The sequence below is a fragment of the Diabrotica virgifera genome, chromosome 4 (assembly GCF_917563875.1).
Source record: "Diabrotica virgifera virgifera chromosome 4, PGI_DIABVI_V3a".
Taxonomy (NCBI): domain Eukaryota; kingdom Metazoa; phylum Arthropoda; class Insecta; order Coleoptera; family Chrysomelidae; genus Diabrotica; species Diabrotica virgifera.
This window is the reverse complement of record NC_065446.1, coordinates 212,603,910-212,617,612: the sequence shown is the minus strand read 5'-3', so window position 1 is coordinate 212,617,612 and position 13,703 is coordinate 212,603,910.

The following is a 13,703-nucleotide window of genomic DNA, read 5'->3' as shown; positions in this document are numbered from 1 at the left end:
CTGCAATAAAGCGGTGAATAGTTTAGAATATTTTGATGCTTGGTTGCACCAACAGATCTTAAGCTTAAGACGTGTTTAAGTTCAGCTTACTAAGCATATGCGTTGAACCATTGAGTCTTAGATCCATTTTCAGCTTACCACAATGGATTACCAAGTGGATTGAATTTTAAACTTCATCTTAATTAAGACTTGCTTAGATAAAAATCGAAAATTATGGATCTATAAGCTGAGATGTGCTAAGCTCGAGCTTGAGATTTGTTAGTGCAACCAGGCATGAGTCTCTTTGCATAGTATCTTTCTCGATGGGGAATGTTTTTGTGTCGCCATAGTACATGTTCAGCTGTTGCGCTATTTTATCTATATTCCGAAAAGGATTTTAAAAATGATCAATGTTTTGTCACATATGATATTTCTGTAGACCAAATGATGTATTACATAAAGCTTTATAAAAATTTAAATTAGGATTAAAATGCTGCGAATTTATTGTTTTTCGTAGTGAAATGTAAACTTCCATCTCTAAACATCATTTATTTATTAGAATTTTCTGAAATGCCAAAACTACATAAAAAGTCGAACAAAATATGCAAACAATTTAAAACAAAAATGTTATTTTAGTTTTTAAAACCATTTTCAATTAATTAACTTTTTCGATATGATTCAAATTTTGTAATATTTTTTCAGCGGATGAGTTTTAAATTAATTTAAAAATACATCGGGTAGAACTAAATAAATGAAATTGTTAATTGCAAAGATCTACGGAATTTCCGTTTTAGTTTGTGTGTTAAAAATGAAAAAACTAATTAACTGAAATGAATTCAAAGTTATTTCAAAAAGAGGTATTTCGTTTTAGGGAAATAAAAAAAGTAAAAAAGATAACGTAAAACCGTATTGACAAATATTAGATGATAATATAATAACAGATTTAATAATATTATTAAAAAAAGCATTTAATAACATTATTAAAAATTCGTGATTTTACTCGTCGCCATGCGACGGGGGATACAATCGATTACTCCCTATAGTCATTGCACTATTTTTTTACTCCTTCCTATTTTGACTGACTCCCTCTAATTTATTCTTATTATACATAATATTATATGCCTAGATATAAATTTCAAAACCGAAAGATAATAAATAACGATGCGTGGCACTTAAGACAGAAGTGATTACTTCTTATAGCGTATTATATACTATTGCAATTTTGTATCTGCTTATCACTGAAGTGTCGTCGAGCTATCATTCTATATTCAATAAAACCAGCTTTGTACGGCCTTTGATTAGATACAGCAAATCAGTGTGGCTGATTTTGTCTGTAGATATAGGTTTTAGGAATCCCTCTTTTGCGACTGGATGTATGATATTTCTGAAGCGTTAATACTGTCATATTAAACTGTCCAATGTTATGGTAGTTACATGAAGACTATTTCCGATTAGCCGATTTTGATAATTATTTATGTACTGTGTTAAATATATTATACAGAGTGGGCCAAGGAAAACAGTCCACCTCGATATTTGGCAGTATTTATTAGATTTTAAGGAAATGAAGAAACAGGTCGATTTTTGATCTAATGGGGACACATTTTTACGGTACATACATCTGTCATTTCTCAACCTCCTCTCTTCCATTTCCCATTTCCCCCACCACTTATTTTTAAATAGGGAATAGGGACCCCATTTGAAAGGTTATTCAATTTTATATTTAGTAATATTAACATTGACATAGTTATTTATACAGGGTGTCCAAGAAAAATTATTTTGAATTAAATTAATTGACACAAAAAGAGGGATGTATGCAATTTATTTAACTCAAAATACATTCTACTACTGACAGAAAATAGAGAAAAATATTTATTTGACAAATAAATATTGGTTTCCGCTTAAATTCAATATTCAACCTACCAAGAGGCAGATGGATGGCAGCCTGAACATTGAAATGAAGCGAAAAGCAATGTCTCTTATTTTATTAAGCGAAAAGCAATCTTATTAAGCGAAAAAATATCAGATACGTTGCCATGGAGATTGTAAACGGTATTTTTGCATCAACTGTTCTGGTCTCAACAAAACAACGGCAAAAACTCTACTGGAGCCAAAAAAATTATCTTCTAAGATTCTACTGTACATTATGTGATTCGCCTAGTCTCAGATATTTAAATGAAAAAATTAACAATCTATCAAAAATCAAATACCACAAGATTGTTTTGACGCCTTAATTCAAGTTACAAAAAAACTCACTGATAATTTGCCAATTTTCATCGAGACATATGATTTGTTAACAAAAAATGACGGCAAATTAGACTATATTACGAAAAAAATTGATGAGATCCATCATAAATTAAATAACCTGCTAAATCCTGAATATCTTTTAAAATCGATAGGGCAGATGGAACAAGATATCTACAATATATCGTCCGTTTTTTTCGGCTGTTCCAATGACACGATTAAGGTGCAAGTCCAAGATTCAAATTCATCTGAGATATAATTGGGATTAGAAAAGCTCTCTTCAAACCTAAGTGAAATATCCAATCAAATGAGTAACCTTTTAAACAAACTACCTGCTGTACCAACGAAGGAAGATATATCGAAGAGAAACATAGTGTATGCCACTTCAAGTACCCAAACTGAAGAAAATCGACATTTCAAAGCTAGTCCAGGCAAAAAAATCAAAAAGTGCAGAAGATAAATGTCACTTTGTCGTTATTAGCCACTTAACACCAATTTACACTCCTATTCAAGTAGTTCACTACATTAAAGAGAAGCTAGGTATCAAGGAAGTTACAAGATGTTATGCCCTTCTTAAAGATGCCAACACAGCAACTGGGTCTTCATTCAAAATATGTATTAAGTCTTAATCATCTATTGACTTATTATTTAATAAGGAAGTTTGGCCACCTGGTGTAAACATTAAATGGTCTACAGAATCCTCATGCTTCGAACCAATTAGTTCATCTCTGGCAAATATGAAACCGAAGCACATCAGAAGCTCAGTTAGCTTGGAAAATCCAATTACCATTCCAAGTCAAAACCAAAATGAAGTTGAAAACACAAATATACTTACTGACAAGCAGGCCATCACAATTTGAAAATCTAAAGATCCGTTCCGTTTCCAAATTAATTTTGTTAAGAAAGATACCTTGGAAACATCCATAAATTTGGATTCTTTAACACCACCAAGAGTTAGATTAACGAATAACTCAAACAGTCGATATCTTCTAGCAAGATTAAGGGAACCGGATATCTTAAAAGCAACTAAGCTACATCTTGATTTTCTGCACGACCAGCCTGCCTCAGTATTTTATGATAAATACACCAACACCATTGTAAAACAATTTTTGGCTTCCGAAAGACTACTTACCAAGACTGAAGAACTAAGAAAAATTCTTCTGGAATTTAATGATGCCTATGGAATTGGACCAGCTGAGGTGGAAGCTGATCTTGCTGCTTTTAGGTCCTTTCTAAGTTCAGAAAGAATCATACATCTACAAAAATCGAGGGAATGTCACCGAAATTATTATTCCACTAGCTCTCCAAGACGAAATTTTTAAATAATACGACGTGCTCTGAGGAACTATGTAGAAACCTCGAATAATTTTAGTGATGACAACTTTAGTATGGTTCTGAATATTATTTGTTCTATAAGAAATAAAACTGACGAATTATTTTTGTTTCTAGAGGAATTAGGATTTCCCCCGATAGTTGCTGTTATAGAGCACTGGCTTGAAGTCTAGGATCCTTTTTTGTAGAAAAATATACCACAATTGCTAGGTATGATCGTCCAAGTTCAGCTCATGGAGGCACCCTAATTCTTTCTGGAAATAATGATTTTTCTCTGATAACAAAATATGACTTTCTGTTGAATGAAGCCTTCTTTGAGTTTTCCTTTTTTTATAATAAAAATTTTTACCTTTACATAATTTGCAGTTATAGATCACCTGAATTTCCTGTGGAACTATTTTTTTAGAACCTGCTAAATTTGTTAGATGACTTGCCTCATAAAAGCAGAAAAAATTTATGCGGGGACTTCAACATTAATTATGATGCTGCTTGTGCTACCCAAATGTCCTTGGTCAACATACTTGAATCTTATGGTCTCTCAATGCATGTTAATTCTCCTACAAGGATTACAAAAACTTCAGCTACCATAATTGACTACATTGTATCAGATTTCTCTCCCCTTGATGTCTGCTCTACAATTATTAATGCGGGATTATCAGATCATAAAGCAGTATATACGAAGTTTTACATCTTCAGCAAACCCTCTCCGAAAACCCGACGTTTAGGTAGGATTTTTTCCGCTCGGAATTTTCATAAATTCCAAAATTTATGCTTAACTTCTGAGTGGAATTTTCCTTCTGCGGACGTGGACTGTAATTTCAACTATTTTTTAGAAAAGCTTGTCTCTATCTTCAATAAGGCATTTCCTCTAATTTCAATTAAGCCAAAACATCACAGACCCTGGGCTACCAAAGGTATCCGCATATCAGCTAAAAATATGCGCTCACTATTGTATATCAAGAAGTTTGCTACCAACGTCTCTGTCACTTAATATATTACCAAGTACAGGGTAACCTATCTAAAACTCATCAAATCAGCTAAAAAAGCCTACTACCAAAATCGTCTGGGAAGCTCTAAAAGTGTTTCAAAAAAAACTTGATCCATAATAAACGATCTTCGAAATTGAACTCACGCAGTTCAAACATTTGCCCTTCCAGACCCTGAAAATCTAAACGAATACTTCGTTAATGTGAGTAAAAATATAACTTCTACCATTTTTCCGCAAAAATATCTCATTTCCTATCTCCCTAATTCAGGGGTGTTCTCGAATTCATTCTTTATAAGACCAATCGATAAATCTGAACTGATTCAAACGATCAATAGTATCAAAAGCAAATCATCCTGTAGTACTGATGGACTATCCATAAAAATCTTCTTAAATCTCACAGAAAATGTGTTAGAAATTCTCGTTTCACTAATTAATGATTCCTTTAAAAGAGGAAAATTCCCAGAGTGCCTAAAGATAGCCATTATTATTCCTCTTCATAAGGGTGGTGAAAAATCTAATGCTTGCAACTATAGGCCTATTGCCTTACTACCGGTGCTCTCCAAAATTATTGAGTGACTCATAAAATCCCGACTTATGTCCTTTCTCATTGATAACAGCATCTGATCCCAAAATCAGTTCGGCTTTTTAACTAACAAATGTACCACTGATGCCATGTTTTCTGTGCTTCATGAGGTCTACCATGCACTAAACAATAATCTTTATACTGTCACTGTTTTCTGTGACTAGTCCAAAGCTTTTGATTGTGTAAATCACGACATTTTGATTAAAAAACTAAATTTCTATGGAATTCCAGGTATTTCTTCGCATTGGTCCCAATCTTATTTGAATAATAGGAAACAACTAGTTAGAGCAAATGATACTGATTCTAGTCTCAAAAACATTGTGTCTGCAGTACCACAAGGTTCAGTATTGGGTCCTATACTGTTCCTTATCTTTATAAATGACATCACTAATTTAAAAATCGATGGAAAAACCTTTCTTTTTGCTGATGATACCAGTATCACTTGGAGCAACTCAACTATTGCATCTCTTCATGCAACTAGAACTTCTGATTTACTTAAGATGAAAACCTGGTCTGACTCTAATTTACTCTCTTTTAACGTGGATAAGACAGTAGCATTATCCTATAAAAGTGCTTTTCAACCCCTGCTTGTTAATAACAGCCAGATCTCTACCGTTGATTCTGTAAAATTTCTTGGTATTTTTTTAGACAGCAACCTCAAATAGTCCCTTACTATCGATTTGTTAAGTAAGAAACTCGCCTCAGCCTGCTATGCTATAAGATCTATTTCGAAAGAACTCAATGTGGCATCTTCTAAACTAACATATTTTTCCTTGTTCGAGTCTCATCAAAAAGAGCAATAAGGTATCTGTTTGGCCTCAGAAGAACAACACATTGCAGAAGTTACTTCAAAGATAAGAGAATTTTATCCCTTCCATCTTTATATATTTTAGAAACTGTTTGCTTCATTTGTAAACACATGCATGTCTTTCCAGCAAGGCCTCTTCATGACTACTCCACAAGAAATTCAACTTTTGATGTCTATTTACCGATCCCGTCCTCTGAGTTAGTAAAGAAATCTATATTATATTCCGCAAAAAAACTATACAACCATCTTCGTTTACAACTCAAATCTGCAACATATTTCTCCAAGTTCCGTAAAATGACAAAAGCTCATCTATCTAAAAACCATATTATTCAGTAGAAGAGTTTCTTAATGACTAACTAAGAAATTACAGTAATGCACAAGTAACCAAACTTATCTGTATTTGGGTGTCACATGCAGCAGCTTAAACTTATTAGTTCCTATGTATGTATATAGTTTACTTTGTTGTATGTTCACTTTGCAATTTCTATTATTTGTTGCAATATATTGATTTTGTTTTTTTTTTCCTTTAGTAACTTTTTCCTTTTCCTTTTTACTTTATTAACTTATATTTTGTATTTTTGTATTTTTTTATATTGACGATTTATCAAATTTCAGAAAATTGTATTTGTTATTGTTATTGTTATTATTTATTTATTTTTTTCTGAATTTATAGCTTTGTCCATAAAATTTCTATAATTTTCAGTGACAATAAAGCATATTTCTATTTTATTTTGAATTAAAGAAATTACATACATTCTTCTTTTTGTGTATTTAATTAAAATATTTTTTTCTTGGACACCCTTTATAAATAATTATATTAATGTTTATATTTCTGAATATAGGATTGAATAACCTTTTAAATGAGCTAGCACACGACCCCTATTTCCTATTTAAAGATAAGGGGTGGGGAAAGTGGAAGGGAGGGGGTTGACAAATGACAAATGTTTGTACCTTAAAAATGTGTCACCCTTAAATCAAAAATCGACTTGTTTCGTCATTTCTCTAAAATCGAATAAATACTGCCAAATATCGAGGTGGACTGTTTGCTTTGGCCCACTCTGTATATAATTTATTCATTATTTGATCAACAATGGAGTATTGATCAACAATATACAATATGCTGTCGATGGTATCTTCATTTTTGACAACATAGTCGTTTTTCAACAACTTGTAACTATAATCGAAGAATACAGTATGCGAATGGGCTTAGAGAATTATACCAAAATGACCAAATTCATCATCATCTCCAGAAACTTGGATGCATCTAAAAACTTCACCATAACGCTGAATACCAAGTCCATTGAAAGAATGAGCAAATCGTCCTATTAGAGGTAAAAGTCACTAACTACACTTTTCAGAAAGTGGAGAAAAATCGAGTCAAAGGTATACATTTTTTTTTAAATACATCTGACGTGAATCCACAGAGAACGACAGTTCTCACCAGTGGCGCACAACACCCCTACAAGCGACACTATATATACACGAAATTTTCGATTTTCTAAACCTGGCTGAATTGAAAATTGGGCCAAATCCCATCTTAAAGTTTAGGAAAAGACTCGTCCATCCATATGTTACCTCTCCATTTTGGTCCAAGGGTGTGGATTTTACGGCCCTTCCCATTTAAAGCCTGTTTTTCGTTCTCGTCCCCAAAACTCCCAAAAATTTCAAAAATTTAAGCCCGACCTTTGCGGCTTCTGATAGCACAGATCATTACCTTTCCAACGCATGTTTAATTTTGAAAATCGGTTATACCATTCAAAAGTTATCGAGCTCAGAAATATGACTCAATTTTTATTTAAAAAATGGAAAATGTTTGTGGATATGTATGTATGTATGTATGTATGTGTGTGGAAAAGTTACACCGATCTGAATTTTTTTTTCTGTGTTTCAAGAAGGTGTGAGGGCCGATTCAGAACCGGTCTAATTTTTGACTTCTGACTACCCGTAAGCCAGCTAGAGGACTAGGTATATACAAAATAGCATATTTTTTGGGCGTATATATCTTAGGTTCAAGGAAAGACAGGAAAACCGCAAATACACCAAATCAATAGGGTTGAGTTAAGCTTTCAAGTGGCGCCTAAGCGATCAAGCTGAGACATACACACTGCTCGCCATAGCCAAAAAACTGAAAAATTAACCTTTGAAAATTTTGGTTTTTCGACAATTACTCAAAATTTCAACCTACGAATTGCACCAATAACTGAGCGTTTGTAGAAGGACTCAGGACGCGTCTAACGGTGTATACCTCATATCTGGGAAAATTCGAATTTTTAAGTTATAGGCTTCATAATTATAATCAAATCTATTTCTTACGGGAAAAAACGGTTTTTCAAGCTCAATAATTCCTGTAATACGTTCAGTTATCATACTCGATCTTGGATGCTGGTCAGATACTACTTGTCAATACGTTTCAAATTCATGTTTAGTGATCAACATCAGGTAAACCGTTCAGAAGTTATAGAGCTCCAAAAGTATAATTAGTCCAGGAACTGAAATTTTTCACTTCGCAATTTTTACAGAATGGATAGATTTGCTTGAAAATCTGACAATAAGTAGTGGATAGTCCAAGGATCAAAATCTATATGATGCCGAAAGACGCTTTTACCATGGGGTTGTTGCCACCTCATCTCGAAGGTGGAAATTTTTTATTATATTTTGACCGCAAATGCTGGTAAAAATATTAATTATAAGCAAAAAATGTTCATTATACATTTTTTTGATAAAATTAATAGTTTTCGATTTATTGGTTATCGAAGCTGTTAGTTTTATATCGAAAAAATTACCAGAGAACGGCAGTTCTCGCCAGTGGCGCAGAAATACGCCCCCCTACACGCGACACTATTATATACACGAAATTTTCAATTTTCTAAATCTGACTGAATTGAAAATTGTGCCAACTCCCATCTTCAAGTTCAGAAAAAGACTCACCCATTCATATGTCAACCATCCATTTTGGTCCAAGGGTGTCGATTTTACGGCCTTTCCTATTTAGGTCTGTTTTTCGTTCTGGCCCCCAAAACTCCCAAAAACTTCAAAAATTTAAGTCCGACCTTTGCGGCTTCTAACAGTACTGATCATTACCTTTCCAACCCATGTCTAATTTTGAAAATCGGTTATACCATTCAAAAGTTATAGAGCTTAGAAATGTGACTTCATTTTTATTTAAAAAAGGGAAAATGTTTGTGGATATATATGTATGTGTGTTTGAAAGTTAAACCGATTTGATATTTTTCCTCTGTGTTTGAAGAGGGGGTCAGGGCCGATTTAGAACCGGTGTAGTTTGTGACTTTTGACCACCCATAAGCCAGCTATAGGACTTGGTAGGTACAAAACGGCATATGTTTTGGGGGTATATATATTCGGATCAAGAAGAGCCAGGAGAACCGCAAATACATCAAATTAATAGTGTTGACTTAAGCTTTCAAATGGTGTCTAAGCCGTCAGAATCAGACATACACACGGCTCAGTATAGCCGAAAAACTGAAAAACTAAACTTTGAAAATTTTGGTTTTTCGACAATTACTCAACATTTCAACCTACAAATTGCGCCAATAACTTAGTGTTTATAGAAGTACACCAGACGAATTTAACGGTGTATACCTCATATCCCGGAAAATTTGAATTTTTTAGGTTATAGGCTTCATAAATATGATAAAATCTATTTCCTGTGGGAAAAACGGTTTCTCAAGCTCAATAATTCCTGTAGTAGCTTCAATTTTCATACTCGACCTTAGATCCATCAGATACTACTTGTCAATACGTTTCAAACTCATGTTTACTGATCAAAATCGGTTAAGCCGTTTAGAAGTTTTTAAGCTACAAAAGTATAATCCAATTTACGATTATTCCCGAAATGGTTTATGTAGTTGTAGTGGTTACGACGCTAAATTTTATCTGGCAACGGGCAATCCGACTTCATTTACCGGCCATCTCAATTTTTTTTCAATCTATTTCGAATAAAAAAAAATCTAGTGTACATTCGATGGACACTAGATCATTTGGGAGATAATGCAACAAAGGTGACCATTTATAAAGCTTGACGTGTAATAGAGGAACATTGCATTCAACTTCATACATTTAATTTATAAATAACTTTGAAAAACTCCTGATACAAGAATAAAAAACCGCTAAACGCCGTAAAAATGAGTGGCGCATAAAATATTCCAGCTACAAAAGATCTGATATGAATATTACGTGGCTCGAAAATGGATTTTTATTTGATGCAAAACAAAATTCTAGTTTTATTTTAAAAGATTTTTCCATAATATTTGCTAAATTTGAAGTAAACGCGCCACAAAAGAGTTTCAAAATTCAAACTGTATCAAAGTTACTCTTTTGTGGCGCGTTTACTTCAAATTTAGCAAATATTATGGAAAAATCTTTTAAAATAAAACTAGAATTTTGTTTTGCATCAAATGAAAATCCATTTTCGCGCCACGTAATATTCATATCAGATTTTTTGTAGCTGGAATATTTTATGCGCCACTCATTTTTACGGCGTTTAGCGGTTTTTTATTCTTGTATTAGATTTTTTTTAATGCAAGTTTAAAGAATAAATAAAAACAGTTATTTTAAGCCATGTTTCGTCACAGGAGCTATGATATAATCAATATTTGTTAAATTATTTTTGCAGTTGATATCCTATTAGAAGTAAAACTCACTAACTACACTTTGTACTTGATGAGTTTTTCCATGAACACAATTTTATTGGATATTGAGAAGTTAATGGATTTGTCTTCATAAAGTATCATGACGTTGGGACTCAAAATGAAAGAAATAGGTAATTAATAAAATGTTAATAAAACATAAATAAATTTATACAAAACAGTTGCCTTTATATAAAATCCCATGCGATAGAAATAGAAGTAAATTACTGTTGATATTTGTTACTGTTAAATTGTTGATATTTCAACAATAACATTAAATGTTATTGTTGAAATATCAACATTCATTTTTAGGCATTTATGACAGTCACAAATGTCGCCTGCTTAATCGCAAAATAGATTATGTTACCCTTTATGTAAGCAATCTGTTACAAAGAAATTTAAACTAATATTCCTTTAATCAATCGCCGAACAGATACTGCACACAAATATAATATGTATACAGTTTCAACAATACAGTATAACACACAAGTCGCCTGCTTATTCGCCAAATACATTATGTTACAGTTTATGTAAGCTATCTGCTACAAAGAAATAATTTAAACTCATTTTTTTAATCAATCGCCGAATAGATAATGCACACAATAAAAAATAATAAACAGTTTTGTTTACTAATGTATTGTTTTAAAGATCACTAAGTAGCGATTTGGCACTCCAGATAGGAAGGAAAAATTCACTATGTGCAATATTAAGTTTTAATGAATTTTACCCTGAAACCGAAATTCGCAATAACGCTGTGAATTATACCATAAAAATTATCTCAGCAAATATAAGGGTTAGAGCCCCAGGTGACTTCTCCAGGGCTGGGCGGTACGGTCTTGAGTTCAAATTCATGAAAATGTCAAAATCTCAAAAAGTGCCGTTAGTGAGTTTTACCTCTATTAGGATGAAATTTAAATAAATGGGAGCGGTGCTTATTAAAAACTGGGCATCAGACAGGGAAGTAACATGTCGCATTGAGCAGGCATGACAAGCTTTCGTAAAATTCAGAAAGGTAGTGGCCTGTTCAGAGTTCGGTCTTCAACTGAGACTAAGGTTTACTAAGTGCTACGTATGGTCGGTGCTGCTATATGGCGTCGCTGCTATATGGCGACGGTGGCTGCTATAGTTCTGGCCACTAAAAAGATAGATATAAACAGATTAGAAGCCTTCGCAATGTCGCTTTATCGCCGTATCCTAAAGATACCCTGGTAGCGTATTTACGTTTCCGTGTTCATTTCAAGACCGGGTAGTTTTGAAATCGGCACGTAAACGGCGGAGCATATCTGCTTTCAAACACGTGTGCATTTCAAGACGTTTAATTTTGAAATGCGCACTGGTTTGTAAAAGAACTTCGCGCCTAAAATTATCACAAATACGTGTTAAGTTGTCACATTATTTTATTTTATTTGAACTGTTTATCACAAATAGCTCCTATCTGCAGAAAAACAAATTATCATTCATTGGATCTGTGGAAATAAAACAATTTTGTTACCAAAGGTACCTTCTTTTTTCTTTATAAATTTTCAAAAAAACTCAAAGTAGTGCCAAAATATCCTGTCAAAATAAACTATTACGATACGTATACATTTTGTTGTAATGCACAACAATATAGGTACTAAAAGTGTTATGTATATTAAAAACATATTTTAGTTACAGCTAAACAATTATTGTTCAGCAAACATATTTTTAGATATTTTTAAAGCTATTTTTAAGGAAGCAATATCAGAGGAAGAAGAGGGTATATCAATAAACGGAAAATTCATGAAAAACATAAGATTCGCAGACTACACCGCTATTTTTGCAGACAGTTTAGAAGCACTGCAACGAGTAGTACCTAAATAGATTACATCAAGTCAGTATAAAATATGGACTACGAATGAACGTTGAGAAAACCAAGTTCATGATTAATTCTAAGCAACATACAATAGTAAGGCTAGATATCGAGGGAAAACAAGTAGAAAGAGTGAATAACTACAAATATCTGGGAACCTGGGTAACAGAAAACAACGACCAAGGTAGAAAAATCAGGACACGAATCGAAATTGCAAGAAAAGCATTTATAAAAATGAAAAAAATGTTTGTTAATCGAGACCATTCTCTGGAGCTGAGAATAAGAGCCTTAACATGCTACCTGTTCTCGACTTTTTTGTATGGAATGGAAAGATGGACACTGAAAGTAGACAACATAAAGAAGTTGGAAGCATTTGAGATATGGTGCAATAGAAGTATTTTGAAAATACCATGGATCCAACGAGTTACGAATGCACCTTAAATAATTTACTTAAACTTAAATACACAACACGACCCTCAAAGCTAAGTTGATAAACAGCACGTGCAACGAATAATAGACCTATAAGTTCTATGCACTTGTTTGTAGAATTCCAACGCCACATGTTTCGGTACAAACCCGTGCACATTTCGGGGGTTGGCGATTTCAAATCAACAACTTTTTGGAACTATATATGTATCACCGTTTCGGTGCCCGTTTCAAAACCGCAATGTCTTGAAATGAACACGCAAAAGGAAATACGCACCCTGGTACGTCACAAAAGTAGATGTCCTTAAAAGAATCAAGTAAGTCTAATTTAACCCTTAAAAGGGCCACAAATATCACAGAACGTTTTCGATCTCTAAAAAGAGCACCATCAGTGTTACAAGCTTAACATGCTGAGCCACCCAGAAATCCAAAGATTAAAACCTTTTAAAAGTTGACTAAATATCTTACATAGTTAAATAAATTGTGGAATCCAAAGGATGGATATAATCCCTATGGATAAGGATCTGGGGCAACATATGACTCCCATGCGGTACGTGGGTTGCTAGATTATAATTAAGTCTTTACAATAAGAGCGGTGAAAGGCAACTGATTTGCAGAATATAGCTGCAGTTTTTAGTGTCGCCAATCTAAAGTAGTTCATTATAGCTTTATATAAAAATAACATTGTGGTTGTTAATATTTTCTTTAAAATTTCATCACATTTTCTCACCTTTTAAACCTTCCTTGAATTTCCACAAATGATTTTATCGCTATAATCCAAATAAGCTATATCATCCTGGAGCTATTATAAAAATATAAAAAAATAAAATGGCGTTTATTAAACGTGATGTAATGTTAATATATCGACA